The following is a 9,601-nucleotide window of genomic DNA, read 5'->3' as shown; positions in this document are numbered from 1 at the left end:
GAAATACAGGGAAAGAGAGTAAGCCAGGTTTCTGAGGAGCCCCTTACCATGTATTAGTTAGGACATGGTCTAAAATAATGTAACCCAAAGACCCAAGGCATAAGGGCTTAAGAATTACAGAAAGTTACTTCTCTTTCATATAATGGTTAAAAATAAATCCATAACCACTAGGGAAGCTCTTCCATCCTCAGGATATACCTTCATTTCTGGATGCCTGGCAACTGCTATCAGATATGTATGGGCCAGTCAGCAGGAAAAAAGAGAGGGCCAAGGAGAGAGCACACCTGCTCATTTATGAGTTAAGATCCAGAAGTGGCACACTTACCCACTGCTGCTTAGAACTTAGTCATTTGGCCACAAGAGCTCTGGAAAATGGACTCCTGTGTTCATTGGCCACATCCTCAGCTAAGATTCTGAAAGGAGATTATGAATACTGGTGGACAATTACTAATATCTGCCATGTTCAGCCAGGGAAGGAAGGAATGTAGGCGGCTAAGCCCCAGGAAACATCATGGTCCAAAGGTTGAATTGAGTACTTCCTTCTGTCTCCTCAAATTCTCTCCCCATTTCAGGATACCTCTTTGCCCTATCTCTGCTGTAATGTAAAGTAGAGGAAAGAAATATAGTTGTTAAACGTGAAAGGTAGGGTTTTGGGGCTGAAATCCCATCATTCATTATTCCGCCTTTCTCAGATTGATAGTATTTTTTAAAAATTGCTAAATGAAAAATAAAGGGCCAAAATTATTTATTGTCAGACAAACATATTACACAAATGAAAGTAGGGCTTTTCTAGATTTCTTTATTTTTTTTTTTTCTTCAGGAAACTTTAGCATGAAAGCCAAAGTGTACTGTCCTACACCTTTCCATTTTTGGGGTCTATGGAGTCAACTCTGAATCTTTTTATCCTAGAAGTCATATGGATTAAGAATAAAAAGTATGCTTCACACATACCCTTCCTCCCCCAATCTGAGATGGAATGGAAAGTAGGAAGAGGCTGGTGGACCATGTCCAATGTGTGTCTACCTCATGACTTCCAGACACAGAAGAGAGAATGCTGCATTTGGGCGAAAGAACTGGAAGCAGAAGTCTGCTTATGGTTGGGGGCTTTCATGTTATGTTCACTACTTAGCTCTGACCAGTCACTTCAGCGTCTCCTCCTTTTGGGGAGGTAGTTAGCAATGGGTAGAGACAGAAAGGAGTGGTAAAGGCAGAATTTTCCTCTTTTGGTTGACGTATGAAAAAGAAAATAAGAAAATAACACACTAGTTACTGTAGAAGAATGTACAGCAAAATAAACCATACATCCACTGGTTAATTGGTCCCTTTCCTCTGAAGTAGAAATTCAAAGAGAAGTGTTTAAAACCGAAAGACTTCAGGATGACAATAAAAAAGCCCAGCTGTATGGTTCTATATGTAGAAAGAATCTAAAGGAAACAAGACACAAAGATACAAATACACACCCATACCTCTTCTGTTCTTTGACATAGGAGAAAACATGTTATATAAAACTGGTATGTTAAGAACTTCTGGTCTGGGTGAGTTGCTTTTTCAATAGCATGAAGAACTCCCGACTGTCAGTTATCAGAGTGGCCATGTTCCACATTCAAGAGAGGCTGTTGCTCCAACTAAGTGTCCATGACCTGCTGGTGTGTACTGTACCGTAGAGATCCTCACAGGAGCCTGAGTCTTTTCTTACTTACATCTCAGTACTCAGATGGCTGCTTGCTGAAATTGAAGGGAAGCTAAACTTGAGCTTTTAACTAGGCAGGGGCTTGTAGTTTTTGATTAGTCTATGAAACAAAACCCTAAATTCAGTGTATGTGATTATAAGCCTCATTTTCCCATTACTAAAATGGAAATACTAACAAATATTGAAATCATTGGGTAATTATGAAGATGAACTAGCTTTATGAACACCAGGCATTTAACACGATGTCTAATATGATGCAAAAATGCAATATATTATTAAAATTGTTGTTAAAGATTTGATTTGCTTTATAATATGGTAGGTTCTGGGGACAGAAGAACAATTAGCATATGTTTTTGCTTCAATGGGTATACAGCCTAATAGAAAGAGACAGATATGGCATTTTGAAGAGACAGAGGAATGGGGGTGGGGAGCTTGTCTGATTAAGGGACCCTGAACCAATAAGCAGCAGAGTTTTAGAAGCCAGTAGCTTGGGTTTTTGCCCATTGGCAGACTTTGGAGGGAGGCCAGCACACAGGGTAAGGGGAATCCTGTTTTTTGTCTGTTTGACATGTTCCTGTTCTGATAGTGCACAGGTCTTGGCCTGTCAGAAACAGAAAGATCAGGAATCTGATCATGCCTATGAAGATTATGGAAAGAGATTTGGGCCCTCCAGCTAAGAAAATTTGGTCATCTTCCTGAAAAGCTAAAAATAAGAGGTAATCTGGAAAGAATTCACAGGAAGATAGTGAGGACTCTGAAGAAAAAGATGTGAAGACCAAGAAGGATGATTCTCACTCAGCAGAGGCCAGTAAATATGAAAAAGAAGATCATAAAAATGTGTACCAGCAACAGCAGGCAGCTTCTAAAGCAGCTTCCAATCAGAGAGAGATGCTCATGGAATATGAGGGCAGTAAAGAAAAAGAGAGATTCCGGCAGTGATGGAAGATTTCCTATTAGATCATGATGATAGTGACTTTGGCAGTTCAAAAGAAGAAAAGCAAAAACATGGTTAAGTCTAAACCTGAAAGAAAAGAAAAGAAAATGCCCAAACCCAGGCTAAAGGCTACAGTGAGGCCAAACCCCATGAAAAGCAAAGGGAAGGGTTGGCCTACAGCTTCAAAGACATCAAAGGAAAAGACTCCTCCCCAAGAAGAAGGGGAGGAACCAGAGAGCCCTCCAGAAAAGAAGCCTTCTTGCAAGATGAAAACCATACCTTAAAACAAGGTCACATAACACCATTCCCTGCCCTGCATCCAAGGTATGTTTTATTTTTTTGTTTGTCTTTTAATTTCATCACTTATTATCTCAAAGAGATCTGGAGCCAGTGATTCTTTTATCCTGTGACAGTCTTTTAGGAACTTAAAAAAAAAAAAAAGGCAACGCCCATTAAATCATTCTTGATTTCCTATTTCATTCTCTCATGGTTCATGTTTTTAAATACATATATATTTATTGTTTCTTGGATAAAATGTAACCAAGGCTAAAGAAAAAGAAAAAGAAAAAAGAACCCTAGAATTTAAATAGCATTTAAATAGCAGGATTTAAATTTAAATAGCAGGATTTATACACCAGAGTAAATTTCTTCTTAACTGACAATGTTTAGGTTTCAAGCAAATAAAGTATCAATGTGAATCTCAAAAAAACAGTGAGAGAGAGATATGAAAAGAAATTTGCACAATAGAGTAATACTTGTTCTGTAATAGATGTAATCAAAGACTATGTCTTATAGAGGGGACACATGTTTTACCTAATTTAATTCGAAAGGAAAAAGAGAAAATTTTGAAACTGTGTTTAACTCTCTAAATCCCCATGTATTAAGGGGGATTTAACCTGTAATTTCACCCACAGTTTCACCCATTTCAGGAAATTGAGTACTGCCAGTTTAGGTTGTCTTCCTTTATTTAAAAAAATTTTTTTTAAATTTTTTGAAGATTTGATTTATTTATTTGACACAGAGAGAGAGCGACATACAGAAAGAAAGGGAACGCAAGCAGAAGAGTGGGAGGGGGAGAAGCAGGCTTCCAGAGCAGGAAATCCCAGGACCCTGGGATCATGACCTGAGCCTAAGGCAGAGGCTTAAGGACCAAGCCACCCAGCTGCCCCAGGTTGTCTTCCTTTATCCTCATAGTTGAAAACTACATCTCTTGCTTCACATCTTTATGTTCAAAATCCATCTCCATTCCACTTAGCTTGTGTAGTGTGAATGGTATTTTCATGGGTAGTGTTTATAAACATCTAGAAATAATGTACATCAAGCAGCTAGTAGGTGTTCAATACATTTTCTGATTCTCTAAAAGGGATTAGTCAAACTAAAAGGATCTCTGAAGGACAAAGAAATGTTTCCACCTGGAATGGCCTTTCATGGTTAGAAATGTCTGTGCCTCAACAAAAGCCCTTCCTGCTTTTCAGTTAAAAGAATAGAGGGTCCACCTACGGATTGGAAAAGGAGAGAGAGCTAGGTTAGGGGCCTTAAAAAGAGAGTGCAGGAATCAGGGAATTTTATGTTCACCGGTTTAAAAAGATAATTACTGAAAAGAATTTGGTTGTCATGCCAAGGATTCTTCCCTTTTTAATAAATACCTGATGAAATCTCTTGACTTTTAACTTGCTGATAATGGGGGGAAATTTGTGGAGGCAGGGCACAGAATAACTTGACAATCGCATTGAATTTATACCTGCATCCAATGAACAGAATGACTTACACCATAGGAATCAGTGTGGCTATGTATATGACCTGGTATAGAACCTGCCAAATGCATGAAAGCAAGAATGAGAAATTGATAGCTTCCTGGTAGTCCCTAGGAAATGAATACTTGTAATAGCTTGGACTTTCATGCTGTGTTGTCTATATTTAGCAGATGTTCAAGTATTTTACCAGCTATCAATGCTTTTCTAATTTCTGATCACTCCTGGGACTGGCTTCCCAAGCCAGATCACCTTTATTAATCCAAGAAATATGTGCTGAGGTTCACAGGCATTCCTATTTCTTCTGACATTTATGTTTTCTCTGGTGTCCCTTTCTCATGTCTCCTGAAATAGGACGTGTTCAGTGATATGAAATGTGTTGTCTGACAATGTGATCAATAGAGCAGAAACCTGCCTCGAGATACCCTGGGACCTATGCCTCATATTCATAAAAGGAGTTATTACTTTGGGTGCTGCTAGGCTGTTGAGTTTCTCCATTTTTATTAATTGCATCTCTCAGCAGCACTGGATAGAAGAGAGTTGCTGCTTTATGAGTTTTCTCATTTCCCCAATCCTGCAATGTTGTGGACTCTGAATGGGGCAAAAAAGTAATTCACAAAAGTAACAGTTGTTGTTTGTCTCATACAATTAAATTCCTAGAACTGACTCCAGAGGTGATGTTTTGAGGGGAAGCAGTGTATATTGGTCATAAATGTCTTTGCCATTTGTTGAAATTGGAGTTCGATTTGGAGATGAAATCTGATAAAGAAAACAGAGAGCAAGACTGGAGTTAGGACACATAAGTTATTGCCTGAGTACTCTTGCTGACTGCTTGGGAAGCTTTAGCTAGATCATGCTTTTCTGTGCTACAGTGTCTTTGTGTGCAAATGCTGATAGCTGTGCCTGTTCTGGTAAATGAAGGATTTTTATTTGTAATTTTATGTATATGGTAAGGTAATTGATATAAAACTCTAAATTATAGCCAATACATACAATCTGTACAGTCACACAGTGCCCTTTGCTTGATTTCATGGTCTGCTGTCACTGCCTTGAAAGTTTTAATAATTTTGAGGAAGGGGCCCAACACTTTCCTCTTGCACTTAGCTCCACAAATTATGTAGCCAGTCATGATTATGGAATATTCAATTGTAACTAAGAAAACTTGATATAGATTTCTACACTATAAACTATAAATTATTTTTTCAATGATGTAAATTAATATTTTATCCAATGTTTTCAAGGAGAACTTGTTTTTCAGTTCTTACCTCATAAAATTATTATAATACCGACAGGAGTAATTTCTGTTTTATTTTATAGGATATGACTGTCATTATTTGATGGGAAAATTAGCAAAATCCCCTGGGAGAAACAAATTTATAAATTTTGAAAAACTCTCTTTGGGTCAGTGTCTTTTTTTTTTTTTTTTTTTTTGTCTTTAGTACTTTTGAAAAGACTATAATTTTTACGTAGAAACTGTCTTCTATCATCTAAAGTCCCTGTGGCTGAATCAGGGAGAATCCTAGACACAAGGCAACCCAGCCACACCTTGCAAAGTGGCAACCACTGCTGTACCTATCATTATAAGTGGTAATTGATATTTTTTTCTGAAAACACCTTGCTGCATATGATGAATCAATGACATTAATATATTTGTGGGGAGGTGGCGTGGTATGACTAGTCAGTTTAGTTGTTAGATATATTCAAACTCTCATATTATTTTTGTCCCTATGCCATTTTTTTAGCCCTGTCACATGGAACTAATAATTTAGAAGCTGTTTTTCAGGAAATGAGATTTTTTTAAATTTATTTTTTATTTATTTTCAGCATAACAGTATTCATTGCTTTTGTACCACACTCAGTGCTTCATGCAATCCGTGCCCTCTCTAACACCCACCATCAGTCTGCTGGTTGAAGACCATCAGTCTTCAGCAGGGTTGGGTAGAGAAAAGGGAAAAATTGTGAACACATCCTAAACTTTTGGATTTCATCATAGTGATATGGGCAAAACAATTCTCAGACTATGTTAGATGTATTATAAGAGTGAACAAATGAGCACAAGGGTTAATGTTGTGAAGAGCCAGGGTTCAACCTGGACATGTGTTTATGGAATAGGCGGAGGAAACAGAGGGGAGGAAGAAACTTTTTCCTTCACCCTCTTAGGTTCAGAGACTGGGAATGTACAAGTTAAACTGACAAAAGATAGACTAGGAAGAGAAAAAACCTGAGTTACATACACATATACAGCACCAAGAGTGAACCCTAATGGATTCTATGGACTTGGGGTGGTGTGTCAATGTAGGTCCATCATTTGTAACTAATGTACTGTTCTAGTGTAAGATGTTGAAAGTGGGGGAGGCTGTGCATGGTGGGGCATGGGGACACAGGGTATATGAGAATTCTGCTTTCTGCTCATTTTCTTTTGTGAATCTAAAACTCTCCTCAAAAATGATGTCTATTTAGAAGGAAAAATTAAAAAGAGATGCTGGCTTATTAATGAAGGGAAAATTCTATTAGAGCTCTTAGTCTACTTTTTTAGAGAAGTTTTTTTTTTTTTTTTAATATAATTTTTTATTTTTTTATAAACATATATTTTTATCCCCAGGGGTACAGGTCTGTGAATCACCAGGTTTAGAGAAGTTTTAAGTGACGTTTCAGAGTCTAAGATATCATGTTTAACTCTTCTGTATGTCATTGTTCTGGTATTTTATCATCTCCATTGGCAGAGTTCATGGGGGTATTAAGGGAGCAAGGACTTCTTCCTAATGACAATCTACAACCTTTTGAATATCCTTTGAATAACGAAAGTAATGAACGCTAGTTGTAAGTAGACATCATCCAGAATTTTCATCTAGGTCAACTGAAGGACAAATAATCAAGTCTAGGAGATAATAAATTCTCTTATAATTGATTTTTTGGAAAAATTCTGAACTGTTGATAAATTTGCCATGCATTTCTATTTGCTTTTCTTACATTTGAGTATTAAAAAAAAACCCTAATTCTAAACTTTGAAAAAGTACACTTATAAATGTGATTTTAACTATAAAGAAACTAACTATACCCAAGAAGGAAGCTATTTATTTAGTTGATGACAGAATGTTAATCAGAATGTTAATATAAACCAGTGACATACATCATGTGAGAAACCATTAAAATTAGATCAATTAAAGCCGATGCCTTGCAGGAATAATGGAATCGAAATAAAAATATTTTTAATAAAAACATTATAAAAGAAGCTCAATGTAATTAGTTTTTGAAATATTTTGAATATTGATTTTTTAAAAAATTAAGATGTTTATATATTGTGAGGAAAAAAGACTAATTAGCAGTTGATTCCTTAGGCAGAATAAAAATCTATTGTTACAGAGAATAATTTTTTAAATCTAATGAAGAAATGTAAGCTCAAATCCCTTATATTAAGGTGATTAAATGAATCATGTTTCATATATTTGATCAAACACTGTTGTCGGGAGAGTGAAGTTAGTAGAGCAAAAAAATCAATTATTTTGATTCCTGGGCATCTTGTTGTGCTTATTCGTGAATTAATATTCTATGGCCTCAAAATTCTTCTGCTAACTACAGTCTCATAAAAGTTTGCAGTCTGTCATAATGGGGCTCAAGAGATGGCATATGGGTCATTTTCAGAACCACTCAGGAAAATAAGTTTATTAGATAGTGGACATACATTTTATTTTTCTTAAGTGTACACTGCATTTAGCAGGAGTGAAGAAAGGCAGAAAAAAATAATAAAAGGAATGTTTCCTCTTCTAGTTTTCTCTTTCCAATTTTTATTATGCCATTTTCCGAAACAAACACCCTCTCCCCCACAAAAACAACAATAATACCAAAAAACCTGAGATACTATCAAGTGGTGAGAGATCTATTTAATCAGAGTCCCCTTAGCAGGTAAAACTAAAAATTCCAAAGTGGGTTCTATGCTGGAATGTCTGTGTGAACTTTGGTAGGAGAACAGTAAAGTCCTGTGTTCGGTCACCAGACTTGGGTGTCTTAGCGCCAGGTGGCTCCATGCTGTGTGTGTGGAGGCACCATGGTCCCTGATGACCGTACTATAGTAAACTCAAGAGTTCCTGTTCAGAGATTTGAGAGATGTCTGATGTAGGTCATTATTCTTAATTTGGATATGACTTGCCCAATTTGGGGGTCCTTAAAGAACATGAGTTTTAAGGTCTGTTAGGTACTTAACAGTTTGTACCTCCCCTCCTAGTCCACAAAGCCTTCACAATAATGTCTGATGGGAGTTTAAATTCTTGCTTTGTGTTTCTTTTTGTAATGAGACTCCTTTTACAAACTTGGCTAAAATTTGACTTGTTTTGTCTGTTTCTAAATTAGTTTTCATATCCATCTATAGTATGCAGATCATTTTTACCCCTTTAAGGATTTCTGGGAAAAGGGTGAAAAAAAGAACACCTGTAATAAAGATGACTAAAAGTTCTTTGCTACTCCTCTAAGTAAGGCATGAAGTCTTCCCCCTCCTTGCCTTGAACTGGCTGGCCTTGGCTTTATGGACAAATTAACCAACGGAATACTACACAAGTTACCGTCAGCAATTCTGAGGCTAAATCATAAGTCTTGCAGCTTCTGCCTGGATGTCTTAATACATTCCCTTTGGTCCCCTCCTCACACTAAATAATAAGAGGTCCCAGTTGAGCTCAGACTGCCAGCATATAAATTCTTTCCAAATTCTTGACTGACCCCTGAACTCTGGTAATTAATAATCACAGAGTTTTCTTAATAAGGCTACCCAATGACTACTTCTGATATTTCGTTGGTCACCTTAAGTTGTAATAAGGCTAAAAATAGTCATCTTCGTTTTTTTTTCCATTGCAGATTATCATCAGCAGAAATAAAATCGAATCCCTGTTTATAAAAGAGAAGGGAATTCTAGTTACCTGTCTGGAACTGGTTAAGTAATAATAATTATTTGCCCCCCAAAGTTAAATACATTCCAAAGATAGGAATGCTGAAATAGATTTAGGAGTTGTGACCACAACCTAATCCTTACCCCCTCACTTTTTCTCTGTAGAAGACCCAGATGATACTGTTTTCACCAAGATGTTGAAAAATATTTGGTGAAAGGGGCAAGAACATCTTTGGCAAGAAACATAGTGGGTGTTCTCTTTGCTAAGTGATTCTGTTAAGAGATGATGAAATTGGTATACTTACGGTTTCTACCTTGATGGTAAGAACGATCTCACATAGAGATTTTTG

At 36.8% G+C, this 9,601-nt stretch overlaps 1 protein-coding gene and 1 pseudogene across 2 annotated transcripts in view; both read left to right on the top strand.

The window, feature by feature from the left end:
• The first annotated feature begins 233 nt into the window (after nucleotides 1–233).
• On the top strand, nucleotides 234–2,908 carry LOC309868096 (nuclear ubiquitous casein and cyclin-dependent kinase substrate 1 pseudogene; annotated as a pseudogene). Its single transcript has 2 exons — nucleotides 234–484; nucleotides 2,277–2,908. The product of its transcript is annotated as a nuclear ubiquitous casein and cyclin-dependent kinase substrate 1 pseudogene (transcript).
• LOC309866496 (uncharacterized protein) overlaps nucleotides 2,878–9,601 on the top strand; it is a 47,338-nt gene continuing 40,614 nt past the window's right edge. Inside the window, exon 1 of the mRNA XM_082734247.1 lies at nucleotides 2,878–2,948. The gene's annotated coding sequence lies outside the window, so the exon portion shown is untranslated. The remainder of the gene's footprint in view (nucleotides 2,949–9,601) is intronic.

The sequence above is a fragment of the Mustela nivalis genome (assembly GCF_964662115.1).
Source record: "Mustela nivalis genome assembly, chromosome: 6".
Classification (NCBI taxonomy): domain Eukaryota; kingdom Metazoa; phylum Chordata; class Mammalia; order Carnivora; family Mustelidae; genus Mustela; species Mustela nivalis.
Note: the sequence above shows the minus strand (reverse complement) of the source record. Positions and strands in the feature narration are given on the sequence as shown.